Source organism: Agelaius tricolor, unplaced genomic scaffold, assembly GCF_023055355.1.
Source record: "Agelaius tricolor isolate 1412-34295 unplaced genomic scaffold, bAgeTri1.0.p SCAF_4, whole genome shotgun sequence".
NCBI lineage: Eukaryota > Metazoa > Chordata > Aves > Passeriformes > Icteridae > Agelaius > Agelaius tricolor.
The window spans coordinates 37,680,845-37,695,217 of record NW_027269264.1 but is presented as its reverse complement, the minus strand read 5'-3'; positions in this window follow the sequence as shown (position 1 = coordinate 37,695,217).

Sequence of the window (14,373 nt, the reverse complement as noted above, 5' to 3'; positions counted from 1 at the left end):
GCAGTGAATTAATCAAGACTGTTACGTACCAAAGCTACACCAACAACCAATGGAGCTACATATGAAACAAATATTCCTGAAACTTCTCTTTTCGTGCTTTTTGTGTCTCTGCTTACATATAGCATCCTATTTCTAGTGAGTTTCCACATTATAGTAACATAGCCACTAAACATCATTTCAAGTCAGAACAGACAACACATAATCCGATATACTTCCATAATTTAAGAGAGAGATTTGTCTAACCTCCCTCAATACTCTACACTTTTTATTCCAATGAATATTCCTCTCTTCAGAAATATTTTTCTAAAATCTTACCTAAATCTCTCTTGCTTAGCACAACCCGTAACTTCTTGTACCAGTCTGAATGAATAACCTTTTCTGCTCTACAGCAATATTTTATGTATCGAAAGATTTATCATGTCGTTTTTCTCCTCTAGAATAAACAATCCCAACATTTTAGTTCTCTCCCTAACAGTCATGTTTTGTATATCTCTAAATCATCCCTACTAATCTTCTCTGGCTTTTCTCCCAGCTGGTCTACATTTTTCTTTACCTGTGTTACCTAAAGAAAGCAGGAAACAGCAATCTCACCAAAGTCTGATTCGCGCTAAAAACAGAGGAATGAATCTTAACACACAACAGCCCTGTCTGTGCATCCAAGCATGGGCTTTCCTTTCTCCTCCATTTGCATGGGGTTTTTTAATGATGTTCAGCTCTGAACCTTTATAATTCTCAAATTCTTTGCTATTAACCTACTGATTAGCAGGTGTGTTTTTCTTTTTAATTGTAGCAATTGATTATTCCCAGGAGTGGTGTTTGGTATTCATCCATATTGAACGGCACTCTGTTCTTTTGGTGTGTTTTATCAAATAGTTGCAATTGTTATGAATTTGTCTTGTTCTCAACGTGCTTGGAAGGCCTTCTAGCTGTGGTTTTGCCAACTCAATACTTCACAGATTGCTTATCAGAATGCCATGTGAGACAGGTCAAACCGACAGGTCAAACCATCCGGTCAAATCAATATATTCTGAGATACAATTTATCCTTGATATTATATAGACTAAGTAAGATAAGAATTGCTTTTCATACTTGACTAAATCCAGCAGCAACAAACCAAGCTAATACAGAGTTGAGGCTTAAAGCCTGATTATCCAGTCAGTTACAGGCATTTTGCTTCCCCAGGTGTGTCATGAACAATAGTAATAAAACACCTGGCTGCAAACAGCAGGAATTAGTATACCTCACACCTCAAGTCCTTTAAACTGTCTGGATGAAAGTGTGGAAGTGAATAAAAAGGCAGCTCTGGGTCAGAACAGAATGATGTGAAGGAGGTAAACACTCCTGAGCTTTCTTAATCTTTCATGTTAGCAAAGGTATGGAACTCCTTCTGAAAAAAAGGAATCTGTAGAGGATTCTTCCTTGTGTTGACACAGCAAATTGTGTCATATATATACAGTAACTAAAACAATTTCATTTCTTGTAAGTCCTTATATGAATAGTTATAATTCCTCTTACCAAGGTAGAAAGTGAAAAAGAAAATAATTAAATTGTCAGAATATCTGTTCTCATCTGTCATTTGATGACTGATCTGCCATGTCTGCACAAGGAAAGAGAAGTGCCTCCAGCCATTGCTCTTAGATGGATTTCGCATGGTTTTTTACGCTTTAGTCAAATGTACTGCCACTGAAGGAAGCCCACAGGCTGCAGAGAAGGAAGATAAGGGAGACGCTAAGTGTGTGAAATACTTAGTGGTGACTGTGAATGTAAAACAGCATTTCACATTTATGAAAGCCAACTGCACGTAGGGTAAGATAGTGGGATGCTTTCTAAAAAGATCCCCAACCTTGAATGTGAAAATAGAATTTATTTTTATTTCAGTCAGTGGTCAGGCTGATGGTGAATCTCTCCTCTTTTATCTTTTGAAATATTGGACACATAATCAGAAAACATCTTCTATCTGAACCGTTGTAACTATCCAGGTCCAAATATATTTGTCCTGTGTAGCGCAGTCTTTGCTATAACTAGCCCTTAATTCTGGCACATTTTTCTGCACATTAGTGAGACTTTAGATAGCTCGATTTGGCCATCTTCTCAGAATCAAATGCATGTTTTTGTGAATGGGACTTGCTAGTTCAGTAAACAAAATCTAAGGAAAACAATACCTGTTGTCTTGAAAAGTCTGTTGAACTGGGAAGCAACGGCCTCTCTGTGCTCCTGCTGGTATAGCAGTACAGTTTAGGGGAATAGGGTTTCCATACAATGCTTTAATCCTGGGAATTAATAGAGCAACCTATTACAAGTAAAAATAGTGACAGTTGTTTCCTGAGAGATATTGGACATATAATGTGATTACTCCTTGGTATCAACATAGCCTTCATGTTCTGCTGTTGATGCCTTCTGTAGAACTATCCCTTCTCATCCTCAAAATTTTGACCCTTCTTAAATGAGATACTTCTTGAACAGAGCCACTGCTTTCCTCAGACCCAAATATGATATCATCTGAATAAATGAACACTTCTGCATTTCTTCAACAAGTCTTATTCTGTGGGCATTACCTAATCAGAACAGATGTGGCTGTTGCAAGAGTAGTTTGTGCCTTAGAACTCCAAATTTTTGTTCCCCGGACAATAAGAAACAGCTGGCCAAACAACAGTCAGAGATACATCTCCTACAAAAGGCACACCAGTATCATTTTTTTGAAATGAGATGATTTTTAGCATGACAAACAGACTGAAACCTTTCACTGTAGGATTATCAGAAAAAAATCTTTTCAGGTCTAAAGAGAAAGATTAAATATTCATGTTTTCATAACTGAATGAAAGCAGTCCTACATCAGAGTTGAGCTGGATTCATATTGTATGGCCAGCCTCTCCCCTCCCAAGCAGAACTTAGAACCTTTCAGGCAAAACACAGCCATGTCAAGTGCTGCAGTCTGGGCCGTACTTCTGAGGAGCACATTGCAGAAGCTCAGTCTGTCTTAGCTGGAAACATCTGCATGCTGCTTCAGACACAGGGCTAACATATCTCCTGTGTCCACTAGCACCTTCTTTATGCTGTGATGCTGTCCCTTGAAAAAACAATTGTTTTCCTGTTAGAGCAAAGCACAGTGTGTCGGATGTAAAGAGCACTACTTCTTAATACACCACTTGCATCAAAACAGTTGCTTCTCTTTTACCGAACATATTTTTACTTACTTGATATTAGAAGTTACTGTTACCAAGAAGCTGTGTTTGTTTTGGGGTTTCATTTTTGGCCAAAATCTGTCTTGGAAGAAGACCAAACAGAAAAACATTTATTAAAGCTTCTATCTTATTGCATGGGTTTTACTAATATGACATTTTACTCTTTACCAAGTATTTTTCCATAGCACCCGTGCCAAATTTCTCTTAAGCTGTAGGGAAGCAGAAGACAGACAGGGACAATGATATTTGAAAGTAGTTTAACTCACCTCCAAAATAATACAGCTGCAGTCTCTTGCTACACTGGCCCATGTTTACTAACAAAACTGAAATTAAGTCCTTGAAGACAGCACTTCATTCCCCTAAAATCCAACAGAGCATATCCCTATTTAGTACTTGGACCCTGATTGCATTTTGCATGCAGGTAGAACTAGGGGAAGTTTTAGGTATTGAGTCCTGACCTGGTATTTCAAGACCAACTCTCAAACTCAAGATTTTGGTTTTAGACTAGCTAGAGACCTAAAAGCCATTCTGAAGTACTTGAGAGTTTTGAAACTGATATACTCTTGAAAGCTCTAAATATCAGACTACATTTCTAATGAAAAAAAAGAAAGAGAGAGAGAGAAAGAAAGAAAAAGAAAGAAATATCATAATGCATTTTGTGTTTAGCAGGAGTCTTCTGAATTCTCATTCACCAGAATTCTGGGAATATTTTTCTGGAGCAAATGGAGTTGTTGTGACCCAAATGCAGGACCCAGCAGTTTGCCCTACTGAACCCCATAAAAATTTTTCTCCATCTATATGGAACCCAGTGTAGGAAGGGCATGGACCTGTAGAACAGAGTCCAGAGGAGAGCCACTAAGTTAATCACAGCACATGGAGAGACTTGGGGTTGTTCAGCCTGGAGAAGGGAAGGGTGCTTGGAGAGCTCATATCACCTTCTAGTACCTGAAGGGAACCTACAAGGAAGAAGGAGAGGGACTTCTTACAAGGGCATGTAGTAACAGGACTATCTAAAGAGTGTAGATCAGATGTTAGGAAAAAAGTCTTTACTGTGAGGGTGCTGAAGTGCTGGAACCATCTGTCCAGAGAAGTGGTAGATATCCTGTCCCTGGAGCCAGGCTGGATGGGGATCTGAGCAATCTGGCCTAGGAGAAGGTCTCCCTGCCCACGGCAGGTGGATTGGAAGAAGATGATTTTAAGATCCCTTTCAATCCAAACCATTCTGTGATTCTATGATTCTAAATCCATTTGATGCACAAAATAGACTGAATGTGAATACCATTAACAGAGATTCAGTTGGATTTTCTTCATTCATGAACAATCTGAAGGGCATCATCATATATCTTTGGAGGCTGCTGAAAGAAAAGTCTCTGGGCTGATTACAGCTTTTTCTCCTTCACCACAATCAACATATTATGGCATGATCACAGAGTTAGTCCTCAGCATTGCACGAAAATTAATTATGAACTGCAAGGTAAGGCATATGAATGTTTTCTCTCTGAAAGTGAAAGAAAAGCTTGTTTCATAAAATAAAAACATATTTAAAAGCTAATGGGACAGAAAAATCCAACTAAGATCTCATTCAATCCATTCTCATATAAATCAACCTTACAGCTAAAAAATATATTGTTGCTGTTGAAAAGTTATTCCCTCTCTCCATCTTCTTAGAAACTGTTGAATGGAAAGTCAGTTCCCCTCCAAGGAGTCACTGAGGAAATAATTTCATTGTTAGCCTGTAAACTTAATTACTCCATGAAATTAAAAAAAAAATTACTGTGTGAAATAAGTTGTAGTCATTCTTTCAAAATAATTGTCATCATACTCTCTATTCTGGAGTCATTACTGGACTTCTTTATAGCATAAAAGGTCTATTTAGAATTACGTATTGCAAAAAAAAGGAAAAATTACAAGGGGATAAAACTAAAATAGATTACCAAGTTCAATTTCTCTCTCATTTTCTCTCTCTTCTTTTATTTTTTTAGTATTTCTCTAAAAGTTCCTTTCTTCTCGGTCTTCCTCATTTTCAGATAGATTTCCTCTACTTCTTTTGGCCACTTTCAATCATTTACCATTAGTCCTGGTGAACCATGGAGTTTCCAGTTGACTGTAAATTAGTATGTATGATGCCAATCTACAAGAGTGGCTGGAAGGCAGATGCAGGGAACTACAGGCCTGTCAGCCTGACTTCAGGTTATGGAGCAGATTATCTTGAGTGTGGTCATGCAGTTCATGCCAGTTGGGGGATCAGGCCCAGCCAGCACAGATTTGTGAAATGCAGGTCCTGCTTGATAAATCTGACCACTTTCTATGGCATTGTGACACACTTAGTGGATGAAAGAAGCCTGAGGATGTTGTCTGCTTGGACTTTACTAAAGCCCTTGACACTGTCTCCCATCACATTCCCCTGGAGAAACTGGCTGCTCGTGGCTGCTTGTGGCCGGAGCTCAGTACTGGAACCAGCACTGTCTAATAGCTCTGGGTAATTGCTGATCAGGTCCTGGATGACACCAAGCTGGGTGGGAGTGCTGATCTGCTGGAGGGCAGGAAGGCTCTGCAGAGGGATCTGGGCCGGCTGGATCATGGCTGAGGCCAATGGTGTGAGGTTCAACAAGGCCCAGTGCTGGATCCTGCCCTTGGGTCACAACAGCCCCAGGCAGCTCCACAGGCTGGGGCAGAGTGGCTGGAAAGGACCTGGGGGTGCTGGTGACAGCAGCTGAACATGAGCCAGGCTGTGCCCAGGTGGCCAAGAAGGCCAATGGCATCCTGGCCTGGATCAGCAATGGTGTGGCCAGCAGGGCCAGGGCAGGGATTGTCCCTCTGTGCTGGGCACTGCTGAGGCCTCACCTCCAGTGCTGGGTCCAGCTCTGGGCCCTCACTGCAGGAAAGGCACTGAGGGGCTGCAGAGAGTCCAGAGAAGGGCAATGGAGCTGGGGCAGGGGCTGGGGCACAAGTGCTGTGAGGAGCAGCTGAGGGAGCTGGGGGTGTTTATCCTGGAGAAAAGGAGCCTCAGGAGAGATCTTTTTGTTGTCTACAACTGCCTAAAAGGAGGGCATAAAAAGGTGAGGTCTGTCCCTTTTCCCAACTAACAAGTGATAAGACAAGGACCACCCTCTCTTATGAGCTCAGATTAGATACAGTTTAGTCACAAACACTGAGAGAAAGGTCACCTTTTATGGGATCATCTAAAATCCTTCACCATCCATTCAAAATAAAGGACTCTACAGCTTCCCTAGTGGATTTGGGCAATGGGAGATGTTCAAAAAGGACATAGAACACAAACAAGGACCATTAGCAATATATATGAAGTTAAAGATGCCTCTTTCAGACAAAACTTATTATGGAAGTACAACAAATCTGTCAGAACCCAAAGTTCTTTTGGTTTTTAAATTAGGAATCTCAAATCAAGATCTCCAGATCAGTGAAACCCATTCACTATCACAGTCTTCAGAGTGATATAAGTAAGACATTACCCTTTTGGGGAAGGGAGAAATTCTTTTGAACAATACAAAACAACAACAGGAACAATAAACAACAGCAAAGACATTACTTCCTGTCTCTTGGTGCTTCTGCAGATTCTTTCAACAAGCAGCTACTCCTTCCCTCCATGTGCAGGAGCCGCATGCAGTGACTTCACCCAGTCTTTCCTGGACTAATATGTAATCTCCTGGACTATATAACTTTTACCAAAAAAATAGCCATAGAGGCTGGAATAGCAATAAATAAATGTAATAGCGAAATAAATTTAATACCACTAAAAAGCAATAAATAAATGTGGATGCTAAACATTTATGAAAGGGAATGTTTTACTGAGAGTATCTGGAAATCAAATAACTTTGTTTCTTCTGCAAATGGCAGATTATCATTTGATAGATTTCAGAGAGAAAGGACAAGTATAACTAAACCTTTACAATTCATACTTTTACATTACATACTTTTTCATTACATTACATTACTTTTACTTTTTTTCATTTTCATATGCTGAAATAGGACTTGATTGTTCAGACTGAGTTCACATTTCCTAGTCTCCAGTGCAATTCCTTTGGATTCAGACATTTACACTCAGCCAATATTCATTCCATTCCCCCTCTCACAGTGAGTAAGGTGTTAGCGCACACACACAAAAAACAGCTGCAAACAACCAAAACCAAACACACCACACATCAACTTTAGAACATGCAGTGAGAACTTTGAAAACTGCAAGCAATTTGACTGTCTGTTTGTTTGGATAGTAATAGGACCAACAGGCTTCTTGGTTTTTAGTTCTAGGCAATCAGTAAAAAGAGATTTGAATCACTTGGCAAGGAAATAGATAGAGTTATTGAAATAGCTATAGGTAAAATTGTATAGATCCACATTTGTACTTTTTGTGTGCCATTTTGCCAAAAACATGAATCATAAACATAAAATAACATAAAATTCTGGGAAGAAAGCAAAATCAACAAGGGAAAAAGGGAGTAAGATGTCAGAAATTCATGTTTCCCAGAGAAGAAATGAATAAGACATATGGGATGAAACCAAAGTAATTGTAACATATAATTTAACATATAATTACTTAAGACAGTTCATAAATGGAAAAACTACTAAGAAAGAATAGCAAAAAACCAAAAAAAACCCCAACCAAGCAAACAAACTAACAAACCACAACAAAACAAAACCCCAAAACCAAACCAGACCAAACTAAAAAAAAAAAAAAAAGAATCCCCAAAATCACAACAAAAACAAAGGCATGCCATCAAAAGAGAAAAGAGAGAAAGAAATTATACAGCAGGAACACTAGCTGATCAAAGAAGGAAACTAGTGATAGATGGTCAATATGTTGCAGGTGTACTTTTTTTTTTCTTGACAGTCCACACATAATGAAAGAAGAAAGCATCCTAGGGACTGAGGTATGTTTTCTTAGGCTTGGGGGAGTGAATTGTTGAAAAGCTTTACCCTCATCATAAAGCAGATAAGAAAGCAATTAGAACTCTTGAAAGCCAACAAAGCACTAGACCCAGATGACTTAAATTCCCAGCGGAAGAGAGGACAACTGTGAACCTTATAGAAAAGATTTATGACAGTTTACTGAGAACAGGCTATTACAAAAGGGCCGGAGAAAGAATTGATGCAATTACCACACTCAATTGAGGAAGGAAGGAAGGAACCAGAGAACAAATGCATTGAACTGTAGACACAGATATAGGAAAGGCTCACAAGAAAAGATAAACAATTTCTGTGACACTGATACAAGATATGGAAATAAGGAGAAAGGGAAGACAGGGAACTCACATTTTCAAAACTTGGTTTTTGTTTCTTTCTCTGCTCACCTTTAATACTGTTCACCTAGCAGTAGAAAAGGGGACAAGCAGTAAAGGCCCTTTATCTGTGTTTAAGGCAAGAAGATATCCCATATCTGTATTTGTGCTGATTGTCACAGGGCATTTTTAGTTGAAGAGAACAGTTCGTTCTGATAAAGCACCTATCACAGACAGCTGCATCAGTCAGTACAGCATGAATGTGTGCACTCCAGTGGCAGGCTCCAACCTCACAGAAGCAGAAGTTAATTGAATAGCCCTGATGATACATCTGATCACTTGGGAGAAATTTCAGAAGTGCTACAAGCCATGAAGACAAGTGCTCAGAGATTACAGAGCAGCAGCAGAACACCGCTGAAAGACATGTGAGTCACAGCTGAATGTTGAAGGGACACTTTCAGAAGTGTCTTTAATAAGTAAGCACTTTTATAAATGCAAACACTATAATTTGCATGGTCAAAGTGAGATAAAAGGGAAAAAAATTAAAGAGATTAATTTCTTTAAGGTCAAAAGACTAAAAGCAGTAAGTGGATGTGTGCAATCCCTCCCCTTTCTCTCCCAAAGCACTCCACAAGGTAATTCCTCTAAATTGCACTGTTAGTTTGGAGGACATTAGTTTGTATTTTTAATTTGTACTTTCTATTTATAAAAATTTACTAGCTTCAGTAATTTAGGAATATCTACGATCAGAAGGTCAGAAATACGTACATACAGTTCTCTATTTGTGCATTTAGACTCTTGTGTACAAAATTTGATCTGCCAAATTTTAAAATACTCCAAACACCAATTTTCTTGCCACAATGTGATTTGGCACATGGAGCTGAGATTCAGGTAGGCAATTAGTCCACTAACTTCTTTGAAGATCTTCTCTCATACCACTTCCCATTACTGGTGAACAAAAGCACTAAAACCCATGGAAGATATTTTTTCAAAACAGAAGTATGAGCATTTTAAACGAGATGCAACTTAGAAAAGCATAGCCATAATCACAAGAAGAGGTAGAGCAAAAACAGCCTTTATACTTAAATAAAGGCCTTCACCCTTCTTATCAGCAAGCCTGTGCACACTCTTGTCCAGACTCTGCCACACAATTTATCTTTTCTAGAAGGGGAAAGAGTTTCTGTGGGAAATGGTGTTAAAAGACTGGCACACTTCATCAGTATGCAACAATTAAAGAAATAGCACTATTTTTAGTTCCAGTGAGATGTTTAGTTCATTCAGTGGCACTTCTAACTGCCCTAATCACCATGTCAGCTTCTTGTTATGGACAACATTTCTGATCATCAGAAAACTAACATGAGCTTAAAATACATACATCATAGAATCATAGAGTGGTTTGGGTTGGAAGGGACCTTAAAAACCAGGAGGGTTCTATGATTCTATGACAGAGATGCCACCAACTAGGCCAGGTTAATCAAAGCCCCATGCAGCCTGCTCTTTGATAACAAAAGTGATGAGAAAGAGCTGGATTCACTGAGGAAAAGAAAATCAAAAGCAAAGAAATATTTACCATGCAACAAAAAATGCCTGTACAAGCACCAGAAAATTGGAATCTGGAATGACTTTTTTTTTGTCTTCTAAAAATGCATAAGGTATTTGTGTACCAAATCTGTGTACCAAGATCACAGCAAAAGTTTCATACAAGGTCATAAACCAATTAACACACAAATTCAGAACTGTATTTACCATAGGATAGCAAAAACACATTTGGGAAAAAAGATGAAGTGCGCTGAATTAGGAAAGTCTATTTATAATTCTAGTGTGTAAGAACAGTCCTGGAAGTTCAATACCACTAATTTTTAAATGTAAAAATTGTGAGAAGAGAAACAATAAAAATAGCCATCTTAGCATCTGCAATATTTTATAAAGCCAGCTCTATGTAGCACCATTCTGAATTGTCATCATCTGTCATTTAATACCTGTGTATTCTAAACTACACAGTTTACCTCGCTAGAAATGAAGAACCTATGGACTGCCTTTCCACTCTTTATTTCTATCATTTTCTTACAGTCTTTGAATACATTGATTGAGCAAAGACATTAACACAGGTATGTTTCAAGTATTACACAGCCATAGGGACTATTTGCTAGTTATATAAAATAAGATCAAAAACAAATAAGAGCTGTGATACTTTTTGATTCAACACAGAATAGCTTCTAACTCAACTTTTGACACACTTTCTCTGCCTAGACTACTTTTTTGGTTTGTTTTTTTTTTTGTTTGTTTGTTGGTTGCATGGTAGGTTTTTTGGGATTTTTTTGTTTGTTTGTTTTTACCTTATATTTTTATTCTTCATTTTAGCAGGTCAGACCAGATCATCTTGGATAGCCTCAGGGGCCTTTGAGCAATCAATGGATGCACAGAGTGCAAAGGTTGAAAAAGCAACTGCAGGTGCAAACTATGCTATCTCTGATCACATATGGTGCACTGTAATCATCCATTTCTTAAGGCTTCAAAAACTCCAAGCTGACCTTGTGCTTTATAAATCATGCCACTTTTTCAGAACTATCCCCTCCAGCTATTAACTGAATTGTTTTGCATAAACATGCATCAAATCTTATTCCTCCTTTTCAAGCTTCCAAAGGGCATAACTTACTCCAGAGGGAAAAGAAGCTAAGAGAAACTTGGAAGACAGTTTAAAAGCCCCCAAACACCCAGTTACTATATTCTAGCTAGTCAGACCCCACAAAAATCAATGCTTATTCTCAGGACTCATCCCTCTTAAAACAGTTTCTGACATTATTTAAATTCAGAGTCAATTTTGCAAGAACATTCAGCTCACAAATACATTAAAAAAGATAGGTTTTTCATTCATAATCTTATTTAATTAACAAAAGCACAGGAAAATGGTTTAAGGATGACCTTCAGGTAAACAAAGAGAAGTATTTTTTGGTTACTATCAGTACAGGGGAAGTCAATGTATTAAGCTCATAAGGAGGCTGAAGACTTGCATCCATTTAGATACCCATGGAAACCTCGTTCCTTAAGCCTTCCTACCTATATCTGTAAATAACCGAAGTTACTAAGAAACTAACTTAGATGAAGGTATGTACCTAAATGCATACCTCTTTAGCTGCATTAGGCAGGGGTGGACTAGGTTAACCCTTAATTTCAGAATAGAGATGTTGACTTTTTCTCACTTGTTGGTATATGTACTCAGACCACATAAATTTCCAGACATGACACAAAGGAAATATCATCTCCTACCCTGTGATTCCAACCTGACAGTGGAACAAGGCATGGACTCTGCAGTGTTAATGCAAAGTCCTTTATTGGTTTCAAGCACTTATATTTGTACTTTTCAAAGCTGTGATAAGATGCTCCACTTAATGCTTATTGGTAACATGTTATTGTGCCTGAGTGTGAACTGAGGGTGCTGTGGTTACACTGCATACACAAACAAGATGAGGTGTTCCATCTTCTTGGATGCAGTTCATGCCATGTGATCAGCTTCAAGGTTGTTGCTGCACAAGCTTTAGCCAATCAGCCGTGCTGTTCATGTCATTTAACTCATTCTGCTCCTCAACAGTGACCAGTGTCCAGGATGTGCAGACCAGGGTGCATGTACTTATGTCTGTCCTGAGGCTCAGAATCGATACTTCACCTATGCTTTTTCTCTTTTTTTTTCCCCAAACACCAAGCTATGAAATAGCTTAAACAAGGGGTGAAGGCATGTGCCACTAAGGGAGATATCCCATTACTCTGATACAACACCCTCTTGTGAATCTAGCCATTACATATTCTTGGTAATTCCCCCCATAGTATTTGTTTACATGCATTTTACAGGCAGGCACATGAAAATTCCACCCAAACAGAGCCAGCAGGACATGTGCCAGCTCTGAATGAAAAGCCATACTGTGCATTTAGCACATTATTGAGCCTCAAATGATAAACTCCACTCAGCAGTAAGCAACTTTAAATCTTGGCATTATTTAACTTTTTACTGTTTAACTACAAAAAAACCCCAAGGATGCCTGCTTGCAATATATTAAATAGCAAGATTAAGGATTTTCCTCTATAACACTACCCCAGAACTTATGCTAATGCTAGTAATAAAAGACTAGCTCTTATTTTGTATCGCTATCTGTGAGGGGTAAAGACACACACCCTGACAATTTTTTGGGTTTTTGTAAGACAGTAGTGCAATCTGAGACCTTGGGAGGAGCAGCCTCTGCAGGCAAGCAGGCCATACTTAATGTTCCAGTCAAAATGATCTAGCTGTTTCTGAGGCAAAAAAAGGTTAGAAAAAAAAAAATTGAGGGCTTAAAAAAACACGATCTTAGTGAAAATACTCATCTTAGACTTCCCTGTTCCCTCACCAACTAGATTTATGAAAACCACTGTCAAAACATCCAAGATACACATAGAGGACAGCAACCCATTATTGCTGCCAATTTCTTGCTTACTTCAAAGCGCTTGCTTTGATGGGCTGAAAATATCAGTCTATTTTGAATGAAAAAAGCATCTTGGAGAAAGCAGTATGATTTTCAAAGTCAATCATTCAAGAGTAACAAAGATATGAAACTAAGACCTACTTATGCAGCATTAATTCAGCCACCTGTTTATGTATGCTCAGGTCAGATCTAATAGGGAAGGGAGCTGAAAGGACACAGCTCTTCTACAAAGGCACTTCTCAAAGCCAAGGCTAATAATATTCTCTGCAAAATTGCTACCATTTAGAAAGTTACTTAAAACCATCCTGGCTAGTTTCAGATCAGAAATAGCAATAATTTGTGCATGCTTTTGAAATTCTCAGTTTTCTTATTTGAAAAATAGGTTTCAGTTCACAAAGCAATTATACACACACTTAGAACCAAATCCCAAATCGTCAGTCCAACATTCCTCTCACAACAGTGTAACATTCTGTATATTTTAGCAGCAGGACAGTCATTAAAATTTCTGCTCACTGTTGGGAGCCTGAACCTTGCCCAGGAGTCCTTCTAGATCAAGGCAGGTAGGGGTTGTGAACAAGCCACAAGCACAAGTGATGTTCAGTTCTGTTTGTGCTTGTATTAGTAAGAAAGGAGGCTGAATCTGAGCAAAACCTCCGGGCAAGTTCCATATTACATGTATCATTTTATATCCAAGGCAGAATTTGGGAGGACTGAGTCTCAGTCTTGACGTGAAGTATGAAAGTCTTCACCAAACGAAAGGAAAAAATCCTTTAGGAGTTCATCTAAGTTAACGTTGTAACTATGGAGTTAATCCTGAGGTTGGGTAAATAGCTATTTACTTACTTGTCTAACATTTTCTTGGGTAAATGTTGATTCCAGCCTAAGAGACTAAACACCACCGCATTCCTTTCCTGTGAACGTGGCAATTCCTTAAACTGAGGGAAGTAACAGCATTTCAGCAGGGAGAGCCTGAACCTCAGGACACTCCCTATGAGTCTGCAATCCTCCCTCCCTTCATCTGTCCATGATGTTATGTTGCATACTTTAATGATCACAAAACAATTTTTCATTAATGACCTCTGCCCCATTCTGTATGTTTGAGACTTGGAGGGTGAATCAAGGCTGCACATGAAGTACAAAAGGCTGTCTTCTGAAAGCACTCTGCTTGGCCAAAAACACTGGGAGAAATAGTTGAACAAAGCCAGAACTGCAGAAAGAAGAGTCTGGTTTCATACTCAAGGCTGATAAGTGATAATCTGGAGCATTTTTCTCTCGACCAGTATCTGCATAAAACTTTTCATTTTAGTAAATGCTATACAATGCCATACAATGCTACATGGGAGACAAGAGAGAAAGAAATAAAAAATAAAAACCAGAAAATAATTATCCAAGACTTTGGAAACTGGATACCCAAAGTGAGTTATAGCATTGAATTGCAAGACTAAGTTCTGATCTATTAAATTGTGAAATATTGGATCTATTAACCTATTTAAAGTGTTTTGA